General features: G+C 32.0%; 1 non-coding gene across 1 annotated transcript; it reads right to left on the reverse strand.

The window, feature by feature from the left end:
- Positions 1–1,036: 1,036 nt before the first annotated feature.
- LOC111693131 lies at positions 1,037–1,156 on the reverse strand. The gene has a single exon (XR_002763335.1). It is a non-coding gene; the product is annotated as a 5S ribosomal RNA (ribosomal RNA).
- Positions 1,157–16,850: the final 15,694 nt, after the last annotated feature.

The following is a 16,850-nucleotide window of genomic DNA, read 5'->3' on the forward strand; positions in this document are numbered from 1 at the left end:
TGTTATTTCCGATAACGTAGATGTAACAAGTCGATATCAATTTTTATTCTCTGACGTGGAATCCAGTTCCAGCTATTTATTATTCGTAAATCATAAAATGAATAATAATTTTGAAACCCTTCATAGATTTTTTCTTGAAGGTGTTAAATTTTAATGACAAGAGGAAAATGTGTGTTTATAAATAGGCTTTTCACCGAAAATTATCACTAAGGAAATTTCTTATTTTTGATTTTGGAAACAATTTTCTATAAAAATATAATTAACCCTTCAAAGGCTTCAAAAATTCGTTCTGAAAAGCAATTGAACATGGCATATGCGACTTCTCGATGTAAGTTATGTTTTTTAGATGGGACACACAGTATTTTTTATATTTTTCAAATGTAGTAGTTTTACAGTTTCAGATATATGGTAGTGTTCTTTTCTAGATAAGTTTTTAATACATATTCATACTTTGGATATTCGAATTTGCAATTGCACTCTTATTGTTCTTACTAAAAAATTTAATCAAATCGTAATACGGAGAAATATCTTCCCGATCTCTTACAGAAAAGAAATACTTTACTTATACAGCACAGAGAAATAAGAAAAAACAAAGCCAATAGTATCTAAATCTCTAATATGGAAACAAATCTGAATCCTCAAGTTTTTTTTTTATTGAATTATCTGATATAAATTGCTATACCAAAATTTTTTCATTTTTTTTTTAATACTGCTACGACCATTTGCAGTGGTATCTATAAAAAATTGCTTATTTCCGTAAAAACATCTTATCTGCATCCATTTTTTATATTTTTTAAGTTCCAAGTGCATACTAAAACTATGAGGCTTCTAAAAAACAAGCCTTTGCTGGACATGTTTTGGAAACAAATAGTCAGTTTGATAACAGGCAGTTTGTTTCTGTAATGTCGCTGTAACAATGTTTAACAAAAATTTTAAAAGTGTAAAATACCTTATTCTCTTTTCTGAAACTACTGTAAAAAAAATGGAAAGCAATATAATATTTTGTTCATCATCGCTAAAAAAAATTTAAAAAGTTGGACAACGACACGCGGTGTTCCCAAGCGGTCACCCATCCAAGTACTAACCGCGCCCGACGATGCTTGACTTCAGTGATCGGACGAGAACTGGTATTTTACATCGTGGTATGGCCGTTGCCTGACGGTGAAGTATGATTTTTGGTACATATGGAAATAATTTGTAATAATAATTCAATCAATATTTAAAGTTTCAAAATCACTTTTTTCCCAAAACAGGAATTGGAATTTTTGAAACTCTCATAGAATCGCAAAACTTTTATAGAAAACTTCTTTTCTAAATAAAAAAAACTGAATTAACTAATAAAATAAACTCAAAATTGAATGATGAATTATGAACTGACAAGATGACACAATGTGACAGTTTTTTCCAAAGCCATCTCGTGCAACCGAAAATAATAAAAACTGTTTTTTCAGAAAAGTTACTACATCTTAAAAACTAACAATTTTAGGTGTAGAACTTGCTTAATAAAAGTTGAAGTGGACCGATATGTGAATAAAATAGAACAATAAAATACAGGGTGTTCCATTTAAAAAAATTTAGAAAATCAAGTTTGAACTTTCTAAAAATGATCGTATTATAAAAAATGCCCTGTATAAAATACCGATATTAATTAATATAGAAGCCTTTGTCTAACATTTGCCTATAAATCTGTCAAATATCCTTGCTTCAAGTGTTAAAAGTTGCAAATTAATACAGCTTCTTCGAAGTCATGTTTTTTCCAAAATTTTAAGAATTTTCTACATAACTTGGCAACCCTGCACTAAAATGTTAAACTGTTTATATTGCCATATATATAATTTTCTCAGAAATCCGTATGTTTAAAAATATACTTACATACATTTAGAAAATGTAATATTTGGAGTGTCCCGTTTTTACTCATCGCCCTGTATGTTTCAAATTAATTTTGTAGTCTAGGTTTCTGAATTCTGTATATATTTTCGCAAAATGGTGACTGTTTGCAACAAAAAAGAATTTTTACACTTTTTTTCGAAGTTTTGAATTTCATAAAAATAGTAAAAATCTGTAGAAAACCGAAAAATAGTCGTACGATGGAGGTCCATGTCAAATTTGAAATCAGTCGGTTGGATAAGATATTATGTCGACCAGGTCGAACAAAGTATTTCCGAGAAAAACGAGTTTAAAGTTTTGTGCAAAAATTTAAAGCAGACATCAGGTAAAAGTCGAATAATATTAGGTTATTAGGGTTTCTGATTTCTCGGCCTACTTTTTTTCTCGGGACTCGAGAATTCTTGACTAGGAATTCCCGGGAATTCTCGAATTCTCGAGAAATTTCTAAATCTTAAAAAAGTCAATTTTGGTATTGCAATGCGAAATATAAACATGCTATTATTTAACAATCATCGTTAATATTTATTATTTATTCAGTATTTTTATTAATTACTTATATGTTTCTACTTCTACTAACAAAACTAAATTAAACTTTGAGTATCTTCTTCTAAAAAACCTTTAACTAGTTTTTTTTAAACACTTTCATTATACTTATGTTTATTTCAATGTTTTTGAATCGTAGCTTTCTTCCAATAATTATTAATAATCATTAATCATGCAGTCCTTTAATTAAACAAATAGTAAATAAGGAATTTAACCGAAGAAATCTTTAAAAAAACAAGCTTTAATTTAAAGATAGAGAAGCGTTCTTCCTATTAATTTATCACTTATAATCACAATCTTTTAATTAACAAAACAAAAATAAAATAATCAACTAAAGGAACAGGAACTAAATATTTTCGAATCAACATCAACATTAGGTACCTGCTTATAATAAAATTTCTACGCAGACTTATAACAAGGTACATTAAAAAAAAAATAAGAATCGTCAAAGTAAACTAAAGCCTTAAAAACTTAAAATAAATAAATCATAAGCTAGTCGAGAAACCACTTTAACCGCTCAATTATTTGTCGAGAAACGTATTGAACGCATAAGCGAAACGAACTCCAATCAAGAACATAAGACGCGCGTGATTTTTAAAATTCTCGATTTCTCGACACTTTTTTCTCGTCTCGAGTAAGGCCAGATTTCCCGGGAATTCTCGCTTCGAGAAGTCTCTACCAGAAACCCTATACGTTATACTTACATTTTAATAAATCGGCGATGCCCGGCTTCATCTACTCTGGAGCGATGCGATCTATAAGCAGCTCTAACTTCCTTAGAAGCGGAGAGAATACTTCTTCAACTTATTGGCGGTGGATATAAAATTATAGTGTGTATAGTTTGTAAACAGATGTAACGTTGGTTTTTAATGTTAAGTAACTTTTAAATTTTATCTTTTAAAGAAATTAAAGATGTTGCATACGGTCCTGGCGGAAGATTACAAATTTCTTAATTTCCTAAAAATAATTATATTGTATACGCCTTCTTCCCTACAAACCCGTGTAAAGTTAAACAGATACAAGTGTTGTCTCCGGACCCAACAACGCGTGTTGTGTAAATTTAAGTGTAAAAGACTTAGAAGCCTAAAAGTTTCCCGCGAAGTTGGCAGCGAGTACGTTTCAGCGCAATAAATCCATTTTAATAATAATTTGTAAACAAGAAACGAACCGGAATGAGACGCAGTCCGTCAGTTCCCCGAGAATTTTCTACACGTAGTCGGGTGCACATTCGGCTTGCACAAAGCAAAGAGGGAAGACAGCATTTTGACGCCGGCGGCATGAACTTAGATCGCGATGTATAAAATTAAGTAGCGACAGGAACGTCGGTGTTGGCCTAAAAATATCGGATGGAGTTAGAGAACGGATTTCAGGTATTCATATTGTCAAAGCCAGAGGCGTATTTAGCCGATTAACAAAATCATACCGCACGAGACGGAATATGGCAAAACAAGCCGTAAGAGAGTATTACGTTCAATCGTGTTTTTTGTTTGATTTTTAAAAATAACCCCTTAAAAACGTAACGCCACTGTAATTTTGTATTTTTAAACCAAAAGCTGAACACCACTTTGGTTGTCGAAAAAAGAATGTAAGTATTAAAAATCACTTAGATATAGCGCTAAAAAATCCAGTGAATTTAGTACAGAAGAATTGTGAAGATTCTTTATGGGGCCATAGGACGACGATTTTTTGACGATGAAAGTAAGATTTGTAAGATAATGACAGTGTCCTGTTATAGGTCGCGTCACTCTCCTGAGCTGAATTTTATTCAAGTTCAACAACTCGTTCGCTCTTTTCTGCAAACAACACTCCATAAGTTGCTTCGCATGGCTTTGCCCTGGCCTTGAGGTCAGTATTTTCTATGTTCTGACTCAGTCCTTTACCCAGAGCCCCTCTGACTATATTGGGAGATGCCACAGAAGCATCCTGAACCAATGAAATTTCGGATCCCTTCTTAGCAAGTACATTCTCTTTCTCATTTCCGTCAATGCCTTTGTGTCCTGGCGCCCAACACAATCTAACTGTATTAACGGTAGCCAGCTCAGTCGGCATCTGTAAACATTCCCACACAAGTTTTGAACTTACCTTGTGTGTGTAAAGCCATAATTGCTTCTTGACTATCAAAGAATATGTATAGGAGTTATGTTTATAACCTCTACGTATATTATTTGCCAAACAAGCCCTTATCGCTAAAAATTTCTGCTTGAAATATAGTGTAAAACCCTCCCAGACTATAGCTTGCACTCCATCTGGGTCTGAGTTCCTGCACCCATCTCCCTGGACGTTTTGGAGCCATCCGTAAAGCATACCAGGCCCCATCTTTCCTCCAATTTGCTCTGATCCTCTATTCAAGTTTCGAATAGCTTATGGAAGTGAAACCTTGGAGTCATTTTGTGGGACACCATCCCCACAGTTGGTTCCGACAAAGATGTTTCCATAATACAGGAATAGTTGCTGTCTCTCCAGTCATTATTGTTCCTGAGTAGGTATGCTGCTAACCACGCTTCTCTTTCTACCATTGTATGAAGTGGTGGTAGAACACGACATATAGCGCAGCTGATGACATCGCCTCCGTTATACCCAAACAGGCCAATCACTGAATTTTATTAAGTTTTTCCTCGCTGTGGTCTGTTTTTTGCCACCATACCAAAGCGCCATAAAATATCCTAGGTTTTACTATCGATGTGTACATCCAGTATGACATCCTTGACTTCAGTCCCCAGGTTCTAGCAATAAGGCGCCTTACTACATTTCACAAATGTGCATTCCAGGTAAGTATACTTTACTTTATCATTTGCAAATTCGTGGTACAGCAAAACTCTAAACAAACGAACCTGACTGTGGAAAGTACGATGGATACTGCAGTACTTCAAAGTTGAGATAGTGGGTAGCATATCTAGTGTAAGAGCAGCAATATGAGAGTGGGTATTGTTATAGGGCAACAATGTTATTTTGTGTTAATTTCCAAACGTTTCAATCATATCATGTACTTCAGCTTGTTCACTAGTACAAAATTTATTGATTTTACCAAACTTCAAAGGTTGACATATTTTCTTCTTTAAATATTTGGCAAAGGTTTATAACGAGCGTTCAAATAAAAATGTGGTCGAAGTTGGCTCTGACACATTGGACGTAGGGAGTAGCTTATAGCGACCAACTTAACCTCATTTCTCAACGAGCTGTATAGCAGCTGTCAGTTTCAATAACGCTAATGACTATATAACTTTATTTTAAAGAATAATCGTGATAACAATAACAAACAATTAAAGGAGCTTTTTTTAACACTGTGTGGCAGGTACCGACTGATACTCCCACCATTTGTGATAAAACACGTACAGAAGTTCTTGGCGCATTTTCCATTATTTGTTGGACATTTTCTTTTAATTCTTCAGTCCGCTTTTTAGGTCGGCCGCTTCCTTCTTTTCTTGTTACACTGCCCGTTTCACGAAAAATATTAACACAACGCTGAACTGCACTTTGAAAAATTTTGTACTCAACAACGCCGGGAAATTGATTTTGAAATTCTATGAAACATTCCTCAATAGATTACTTCCATATTCCATCAATCTTGCGTCCATTTCTAAAGTAGGACTCTATGATAAACACTTTTTGTTCTTGAGAAAACACCATTTTAAACGCTTTTTAAAACGAAAATATTCAAATTGATAGCGGCGATATAGCGCTTTGACAGACGACGTTTAAGTTCATTTGCTATACGCTACGCCCTACGTCCAAATTTTCAGAACCAACTTGACCACGTTTTTATTTGAACGCTCGTTATTTTCTTCTTTAAATATTTGGAAAGGTTTATATTTCCTGGTTGTTTTTAAATATGGTAAGCTACTTTTTCGGGATATTTGCGATATAATTTTTCTGAGTTACTTTTAGAGTAACGCTTATTAATATGACAGATTTGGAAAGAGTAGGCTTTTATTTATAATTTATAATGTATACAACAAAATATAAGTTACTGTCAAAAATAGAACATATCACGAACCAGAATAACTTCTCCTGACCTTACCCAATAGCAGCTTATGAACAACTGGAAGATTTTATAATAGTATTGAATTTTGTGTAGGATATTCGTAAGGTGGGAAACTATATTAATGAATTTTAAATGGAATCTCTGTATATTTGAATAGGATACTTCTTCATGCTTTCAGTGTTACAGGGTTTGATAGGTATGACAAAAAACAGACATGACCATTAGAATATTCTCTGTTTAAAAAAAATGTCATACATACTGCATTTTTCCGAAATTAAAAATTAAAAAGTTGAAAGAGCTTTTAAGGATATTGAAAGAACAACAAATTCTGTCACACAATAAAGGGAAATTATGTATATCCACAATGAAAATTCCATCAGATAAATTAAGGAAAATAGGTAACAAACTTAAGATTAGAAGAGTTTTTCAGACATACTAATACTTTTTCGACAAAGATGCGCCCAAATAATAGTTTCAAAAATTAAAAAATTCTCGGAAATTTTAATAGAAGAGCTCACATATTACATCAAAAAACGAGAATTTGAGAAATGGAACATTTGCGATCACGCTTGGAAGAACGGTCAAATCATTCAATGGGGTTCGATCAAAATTCAAAGAAACCGTATTATTTTGTTGAAAGGTAAAATATGTATTTCAATCTCTTCTTTTTTTCTTTCTTTCTTCTTAATTTCTTAATTTAATTGTAATAATTAATAAATTAATTAATAATTTCTTAATTTCTTTAACCTTAAATCTTTGTTGGCTACAAATACTAAAAGATGAAGTAAATGACAATACACTGAAAGAAATGCGTTTTATTCTTTATTAGAATTCTATATACCATTATAAGACCATTGTATGCTATATGTGACAGTTAAACAGGTGAATATTGGATATAAAACGCGTATTGCTAGCACAGTTGTATAGTGACTATAAACCTTATTCTTTATTAAATTATTGTATAACTAGTATACAACGTTTTTTATACCCTTTACGAAATAATAGCAATAACTGTTATTAAAGTGTTCCATATCGTTATTAGAACATCTAGTACTGGTTATAAGTTTTATAATAATAAATGTATTAAACTGTTGTATACTCTGTATGAGTTAAAAACATATGTCATTAAGTTTTCAGAAATTTTATTGGATAACTGTAATTACAAGCTAAGGTTCTAATGTAAACATACATAAAACATACTTTTAAGCATTAAAAATGATGACAAATCGCTCCCAAAACTGTCCAGTTTATTTTCTTAGCAACGATGCACCCGTATTTTCTTGTATTACATGAGAATTTGCACTATAACTCTTCCACCTTAAGAATGAAGCATCCCCAGAAAGGTTGAGCTTCTTTCCATATAATTTTATTTCCTCTGGTTGATTGACTTTATACCCATGCTCTTCTTTGTCACCGTTAACCTTCTGTTCCTCCATCTTATGTAAAACTTAACATCAGCGATTTCTAATAGGACCTACAAAATAATAATTTTTAAGATTTAGACAAGATTTACATTTGAAAAAACAAAACAATTACAAGCCATAAAACAGTTAGATACTTACATAATAATTTTCCATTTCACACAACGCGATATGATCATGTATCCCACAAAACATGTGCATATACTGTCCATTTTCATCAAACTAGACGTGTGTAAGTCGATGCACAGCGGACTGTCGGAAATTTTACGATTGTTGTATTTTCTCTTCTTGAGTAAAGATAATAAAGACGTTGTGGTTTTGTGTGTTTATTTTGACAATGATTGAACATGTATGGACAATAAAAGTGGACTGTATAAGATAGTTGAGTACCGTTCTGCTTCATGCATAGCATGCTACTGAAATCTTAGAAGGGATGAGCTCGTGCGGCGAACCCTAAATCAGCGGCTGGAATAGCCAGGTTTCTTATTGAGTCGGCGCACTTCGCTCTCGGGTCTGACATATGATTATTATTACAAGACTATGAATATAACTTAACAACGATCATAACCGATTATGCACCGAGAGGTGACGATCACTTAACCATTATAAGATGCGTTTTACACGTTAAAAACGGAAACATATTCAGTATAAGAACGAATAATTCTGTTAATACAATTGTTATATACAAATTCGGATACTGGTCTTTATACAACAAATCTTCCCTACTATACAACTGGAATATAAAGTCTATAACACCTAATAATGTATAAGTAATTCATTATAACCTTTATTTCATAGATGCATAAGGTGTATTAAGCACCTTCCAGTTAAACTGATTGAATAATGAGTATGGAGATGATTGCTTTTTTTTAATAAAAGTTGTATATTGGTTATAAAAGTTTTAATATGCGCTATACACATTATTCTAGATAAACAGTTTAATAAGCCCATTTCTTTCAGTGTAGAATAAACATAATAAAATATCTCAAAATATGTTAAAAATAACTAAAACAATTTGATTTTTGAAACGTTAACAATTTTTTAAAGTGCGCGGTATAGTGTGATCTATTCGGTTAGGCAAAACCATTTTCATAAAAATTACCCTTGACAGGTCCTTTTGGAACAAGGGTTTTCTCAAAAATTCTTCCAATTTTTGTATTTTTTTCACATTTTTCACACAGGTGGCAAGGAGAAAAAAAATTCACATATTTTTGTGAGAATCGGACAGTTTTAGGATTATTTCCGAAATTCTGGGGATCTTAGATTTTTTTTGTGACATATTTTTGAATGATACTGTCTGTACCCCGAAAACTAAGTCGCTTGATATAGAAATTTATAGGAACCTTTTTCTTTAAAAGTATTTAAAAAATCACTTCTTCTACCCATTTTGATAGTAATGAAAACATTTGTCGGTGTCTTGCTTTTTGTAGAAACGTAGGTAATTGTTAATTTCACAAAAATTTTCAAATGAACTGAATACAAGTTTCAGTATTACGACCAGATCAAGAGATATGCCAATCAAGAGACTCGCGAAAAGTGCGATTCGAACAATTATGAAGTGAACACGTCAAGAGGAGGACCCACGCCTATCAGAGACCGACGAAAAGGACGACCTGATCGGTTGGTAGTCCGCTGAAACGCTGAAATATACTATTTCCGTCGAGTGCCCTCTTTCAGTCAGCTATTTCAGTCGGGAGGGAAGGGCGCGCGCCGCGGCGTTAAATTTGGCGTCTCCGCCGTGAGCAGACCAGAAAATCTAAACAAATGTCGCGTCTCTAACCACAAACTCACTTATTATAGCTTATAACTATTTATTCCCCGCCTCGGTCTTACTCCTCTTATTCTGGCTGTTTCGTTTAACGGTAGCTCGCTGAAATGTCGCTCTACGAGATGGAAGGATTCTGCATTTCAACACCCACACGTAATAGGAATCTCTTCAATCAAATCACGCTATAACTACTTGTATTCGTTGTATCATATTTATGCTTTCTTAATAACATGCCACTGATAAATACCACACGCATATTCTTTGTGAAAGATTACACAGGCAACAAAACAAAAAAAAAGTAGTTTATTTACAACCATACCTGTAATTTTGACATTACTAATGTCATTGAAGGTTTGAAAGTGTCACATTACCTACGTCTACTTCCCTCTTCCATTTCCCTCACCCATTTCCCTCACTCATTTCCCTCACTCGGTCAATAAAGCAAAATATTTATTTAAGTAATATATTTGTTGAACAAATTCTTATATAGAAACAACAGGGCAATTAATTAACAACAATAACATTTAAATAATCTATCATATATTATTTATTAAAATTAATGGTAATATTTGACTTATTATAGGATTTTTTTTCTAAACACCAATTTTCGTAAATCTTGAAGGCTTTTTCGCAACGCCCCCTGCTTTTTTTAGGAAGTAAACTTTGTTCTGCTTTTTCGGCAGCTTGTTTTAGTTCTGGTGGAGTTCCGTCTGGCAAATAATCTTCACTCTCGCTATCTGACAACATTTTTTCAGCCGCAAATTTGAAGGATCGAACGAGAATTCAAAATTGTTTGTATCTGTCATGCGTCGTTGCTAGGCATGGCCCTTCCACCTGTACATGTTTGTTCAACGCAACCTGCACAATTTTGAATGGTGTCAAAACAATAAAATGACGCATATTTCGGAATTTTTACTACATTTAAAAATATGAAATAGAATTTTCAACTAACGATGTGGTTGTAAATAAAATAGTATACATACCTCGGAGGGAAGTTTTCATTAATATCTCGAGATTATAGTTAATCTCTCGACAGTAATGAAACACTTCCCTCATCGGTATGTAATATACTATTATTCTTTTGATTAAAGTCCGTTATCGTTATTTTTCGTCAGTTCAGCGGCAGTAATGCCTTTCAAATCCTCAAAAATGGGTTATGTGGGAATTAGTCTAGGAGCCAGATAGGGTTCCGTGGCCAAAAAACTTATTAAGTATTTTGAATCCGAAAAACGAAACTTGGTAGCAAAGCCTGAAAGTGGTCAGTTTAATTATTGTTATTAACAAATTAAATGTTTAAATAGCTGTAAAAAGTTTATTTTTATAGCTAGTACAATTTTTTATGCGTTAATAGTTTCGTTTTCTCATAATAAACATATATTTTTTTGAAAATTAGAAAGAGTTATTGCAAATTTAGTGCAAATATCTTACATTTTCCGTCTCCGCGCGCACCAATTTTACCATATCTCTGGTAGTCCAAGTATTATACAGAAATGCTTACAGAAATTATTACCTGGACAAAAAAAATATGACCGTATAGAAAATTAAATTTTAAATTGAGTTTCTTGTTCTTTAAACTCGATCCAATATGGCGAACATGGTTAAAAAAATCGCAAAGTTGAAAAAAACGGTTTTTCTAAAATAACTAAAAAAATATAGCACGTATTGAAAAATTTTAAATGAGAAAGTTGTAGGTTTTAAAAAGATCTATCGACTGATTTTTTGAAAGTATCGATTGCTTTGTTACTTTTCGAGATATATCGAAAAAACCGTTAAAAATCTTCTCTTTTCTCTTCTTCTATAACTCGTTCACATTTACGTGCCCATATTCGCTATTTACTGCAAGCATAGCCCGCGGCAAGCCAAAAAAGTACATTTTAAAAATATAAATTATTTTTCGATATACCGATTTTTTGAAAAAAAAGGCGCTCTCGAAAATTGGCTAGATCTTCTCAGTGGATAGCCCTACAGTAACGAATTTTCGGTTTATTTTCTTCGTAAAGAGTTATATTATCATGCTGTTAAAAAATGTTGACGATTTTATTAATTTCAAGGATCAAAAAATGACTGAAAAAGTTGCACTTTTTTGGGTATGTTTTTTTCAAATTACTATTCCAATTTTTATTTTATGAAAATGACTTTTAAAGAAAGAAAACTAAATATTTACGGGTCTATTTTGCTTCTAAGGCGAAAATGCTATAATATTCGTGTTTAGCTATCCCAGATTAAGTACAAAAAAATAATAAAATAACTCAATTTAAAATTTAATTTTCTATACGGTCATATTTTTTTTGTCCAGGTAATAATTTCTGCAAAATTAAAATTAATCCGTGACAGAATGCTTGGACTATGGTTCTATTGGACGGATTGAGACGCACGACATTTCATTTTATTATTATTATTATTGCCCGGGTTTCGAATCCCGCGGCCGGTAGACCGTAGATTAGCTATGCTTGTACGGAGGATTGGCACCCTCTGTGCAGGTATGGTAGGGTGGAAGAATTTTGGCTTGACTACCCCCCTAATTAATGAGGTTTTCCAGGTTTCCCTCATTCCTGCACTAAATGGTGGTTAGGGCCTACCAACATAAGCCGTTCCTGGGCGCAAATGCGGCCTGCTTAATAATAATACGCCGCCTCCTCTCCCGCACAAGTCTCCGACTTCAGGGCTAATTCTCGTAGTTAGAATGAAGAGTAGAGATATTATTATATTATTATTATTATATTTTATTCAATTTATTTATTTAACAATTAATGGCAGCTTAGAAAGTTGTGAAATTTCTTTTTGTCTGTCTGTCACCAGCATCCATAATTTTCGAGAAAATGCACATACAATTCATACAGGGTGTCCCACGATGACGAGACATTAGACATATTTCAGCGACTACGTCGATTTTAATTTTGAAAATTTGTGCAATAATGTTTTCGGGTATGCCCTTCTCAACTAAAATAATGGCGTCCACCTAACGCTTCCTGTTATAACGGAAGTTGACGTCATCTTCGTTATTTTAAATGGAACACAATGCTTATTATTCTTAAAGTTAAAAGTTTTTGATATATTTATTTTTTTTCAAAAAAAAATAAAATAAAAAAGCACTGCCTAATTCAAAAAGATGTGTATTTTACAATAATAAAGTTAAAGCTATAAAATATATAGGGTACATAACTAAAATTTTAGGCTTTCCTCCCATAATTTCAAAATGACTTGATTTCATACATGGTGGTACAAATTTAATGCCGAATTTAGTCAACTTTAAACCATCTTAAGTTATTTTTTACGCAACCTGATGAACGATTCTGTTCTCTTTGGAATGGAATAATGGTTCCCTATACCTGTCTCTTCTGGTTTTAAGGTATTTACCGTTTTTCGTGCAGTCAACGGATATCGCATAATTTTTTGCGAGGATCGTTGTTCATTGTTGTCAATTTAACAGATACACACAAAATGTTTATTTGAGTATTATTTATTATGAAAGAATGGAAATTAATTTATTCAAATGCTGACATTCTAAATTTATTATTTATTCATGGAGAGTGTCACAAAATAATAATTAGGAGTTGCAGGTCATTTAATGAGAGATATTCTCATTTACCACCAATGAGTAGACAAATTTTATGAAGAATTTTAAGAAATCTGCACATAGAATTTTGCCAAAGCCGATAGATGAAAGTAACATCGTCAATGTTTTGGCATATTTTCATCCATGTAAAAGGGTGTTTTATTAATATACCAGGGAGGTATGCGAGTTAAGGTAAAAGTGTTCGGTATTTTTTTTTTTAATTAACGCTTTAGCTTGCAACAAACTCATTTGTCTTCAAAACATCTATGTATAGGGGTTTCTCTTTCTCTTTTTAACTCTAATCTTACATTTCCTTTTTAACATAAAATAGAAGTCCGCCATCGTATTCTCGTCCCACTTTTCTATTTCTCTTTAATCTTCGAGAAATTGTTTCACATTGCTTTTCTCTAGTCAGGTGAGATACTGATGCCTGTCGACTATCCCCCTAATTTAGTTTTGCATATTTCCTTCACTCGTACACTAAACTTAAATGAACATAAATCATTACTGGGGGTTGAGGCGGTGTACTTAATAATGATATACCGTTCCCTCTTCCGTACAAATTTTCGACTTCTGCGTCAATTCTTGCAATCAGAATCAATGTATCTAGATTTCTGGTATTGAAAAACATTGTTTGACCTCATTTCATAAGATTTTTTAGATACAATTTTTTGAATTGATCGATTTAAATTGTTGACATGTGTCTGAAATATCAGATATAGATGTCACGCTATAAATACACCTTGACGCTGTTAAAATAGCATTTGAAGGCTATTAGTAAATATAGGTATATTTTTAAATGAAACTGTTTATTGAATTTAAGGATAAAAACCTATTTTTTGTGCATAAAATTTTAAAAATTCGATGTTTTTAGTAGACGAAATATAATGTATGTATCATGCAGGTTAATCACAAGCAGTATCCCAGAAATCAGCGATTATACGCAACAGAAGGCGGCATATTATCATTTTGTAGAGAACTCTAGTACCAAAGAGAAAAACCGACGAATCTCAATTTGTAACGAATGAAATAAGTAAGTATAGTAAACCTCATTAATTGTGTTAGAAAGTCATATAAATTAATGTAAGTTTTACTTAGTTAACTAGTAGCCTGGATTTGATTTTAAAATAATAAAAGGTAAACAACCGACAGGCTAGATCTACCTCAAGTAAAAAGATCCGTCGGATCATATTTGTTTCAAATAGAGAAACTGAGAATTTTTAATTCCAGGACCAGACCAAGAAGATTTATGGTGTGAATTTACAATGAACTATTTTGGCTCAACAAATTAAATCATATAAATATTCTTATTTTGAATACTTTTCAAAAAAGCAGTCACATTGTCAATGTGTTTCTAATGCCGTAAGCTTATTTTATAATAATATACACTTACTGGAAAAAATTGACGGAACAAAAAATATTTTTTAAGTCTTCTATAAGTCTTTAAATTCAAGATCTTTTGACAAAAAAATATTTTGTGCTGTGATTATCAAGGAATCAAAAGAAATATCTCTAGAAAAAGACTTTGAATTTTTGTTTCTTTGAGTATCCAATGACAGTGGTTCTTTAAAAAGTCTACCGCTCATTTAAATTATTGATAAGATAAATCATAGCTCAAAATTTTTTTTTGTCAAAAGATCTTGAAACTAGAGACTTGAAGCTTCAACGGTTTTTTTAATCTAAACACGACCGTTTTTTACTGAGATACAGCGTTTCAAAAATAAGTAAAAAATTTATGAAATATTTTTTCCTTTAATTATTTCCAGTAGCGTAGTATGGCATCAACATTGCTATTTATTGCTCCGTAATTGTACATATAATTTTTTTGAATGCAGATAAATTATTACTTAATTACTCAAATTCAGATAACTGTTGGAATATAAACTGATCAGTCATTATGATTTATATAATATTAATTCAATCGACTTGGCTATAAAATTCGATTTTCGTCTTTATACAGAAAACAATGTAGAAGTAATGCACTTTATAAATAAATCTACAAATCTATAAATAAAATTAGAAATGCTTAAGGTTTATTTTGCATCTGGATTAATGTTACAATACCTGGCTGGAGTTCTTAAGTTAATTTGTCAAAGTCAAAGACAAATTAATCACTTTCAGAGTTCTCAGATGAATTTGCCAAGTTACTATTTTACAAATCCTCGAATTGTCCAATTAGAAAACAATTTTTAAACATGAACAATACCTTATTACGTTTCCAGTTCCATCCGTTTTACGAAGTAGATCAATAATATTTTTAATAATTAATTCTAAACAGTAACTATATAGGCGTATGTGAAATGGTTATTTTAGGAAAATAATTTTTTTTTTCTAACTGGAGTCACAGATGTGGCAGATATCTAAACTTTCGATCTGGTTATTGCTTTAGAATCGTGAATATGCGCCTTTTGTTCTAATATTTCTAATCACTATACAGGGTGTCTCGAAATTAGGGGGCAATATTTCTACACGGTGTTCTACGTCGAAAATTATTACTTTTTCTTTATATAAACATGGGTCCAAAATTTCTTCCTAAGGAAGTTATAGCCACCTAAAGGGGCCACTCTGATAATAATTTTTTTCTAAATAACTCCGAAATCAGTTGTGATAAATTTATGAAATTTGGTAACTACCTTAACTCTTACATGTTCAATCCGCTACTAAAACGAAATTTACAAATTTTCATCACTTATGTTCCAACAATGCAGAGTTTTTTAGTAAAAAAAAGGTAAGTACTCTTGGTTCATATTGGTAGAATGCGTAAAATCCGTTTAAAAATAATGTTACTTGTGCTAATCACCGGGAATCGAAATTGTCAATATTTTCTATCGTAGCAAGTTGTGAAGAACAAAAATGCGTTTGGTGTTATTTGCATTGACAATTCATTTATTTACTTTTTGGGAATAGTTATTTTCACAGAAATTCTACCACCCTCCCTAACTAGGAAACAAATTTTATATCTATAATATTTAACTATCCTAAAAACTTTCATCGAAATATTTTGAAAAGTGACGGTGTTATCGTAAAAAAATAAAAAATAATGTTTTTGAAGGCCTGTAGCTCTTTAAGTATTTTGGTACTGAAATAAGTCAATTGCTTTACTTTGAATTGAGGAAGTTTTGGTTAAATTTTTTGTAAAATACTTTTAAACATTTCCTTAAGAACCTCTCTTTCCCTTTTTATCTTTAGCCCTACATTGTCTTTCAACAATAGTCCGCCATCTTTATCCTTCTCCCGATTTCCGTTAAATTTTCGTAAAATCTCCATCAAGGTTTCCATTGCAGTCACCTTCAGTTATTAAGGAAGTCATCCATAATAGTCCAGACGGTATCTGTTTCAAAAAGCCATATTTGGGTGAATCGTATATCCACGGAGATTTTTGGCTTTTTGGCTTTCAAATATCACTAGAAATGAAAATTTTTCTATGCGCATAAAAAAACGTGGGCTTAACTTTTGGCGGCACAATATGTTAAAAAAAATCGAAAAATGTAATATTTTTCTTCCTATTTAATTATGTATCTTTTCAAGAGTTGATTTTAGGCGAAAATGGAAGAGGAAAAAAATGTTTGCAATTAAATTTTTTGCAAAACATGTCTAGTTACAAATCGAATGAACCATGTTTATTTTGGTAAAAATCACAAAAATCGCAATAATTATTGGGGTTAAAAAACAACACTTTTTAGGGATTTTTTT

The sequence above is a fragment of the Anoplophora glabripennis genome, unplaced genomic scaffold (assembly GCF_000390285.2).
Source record: "Anoplophora glabripennis isolate ALB-LARVAE unplaced genomic scaffold, Agla_2.0 scaffold173, whole genome shotgun sequence".
Taxonomy (NCBI): Eukaryota; Metazoa; Arthropoda; class Insecta; order Coleoptera; family Cerambycidae; genus Anoplophora; species Anoplophora glabripennis.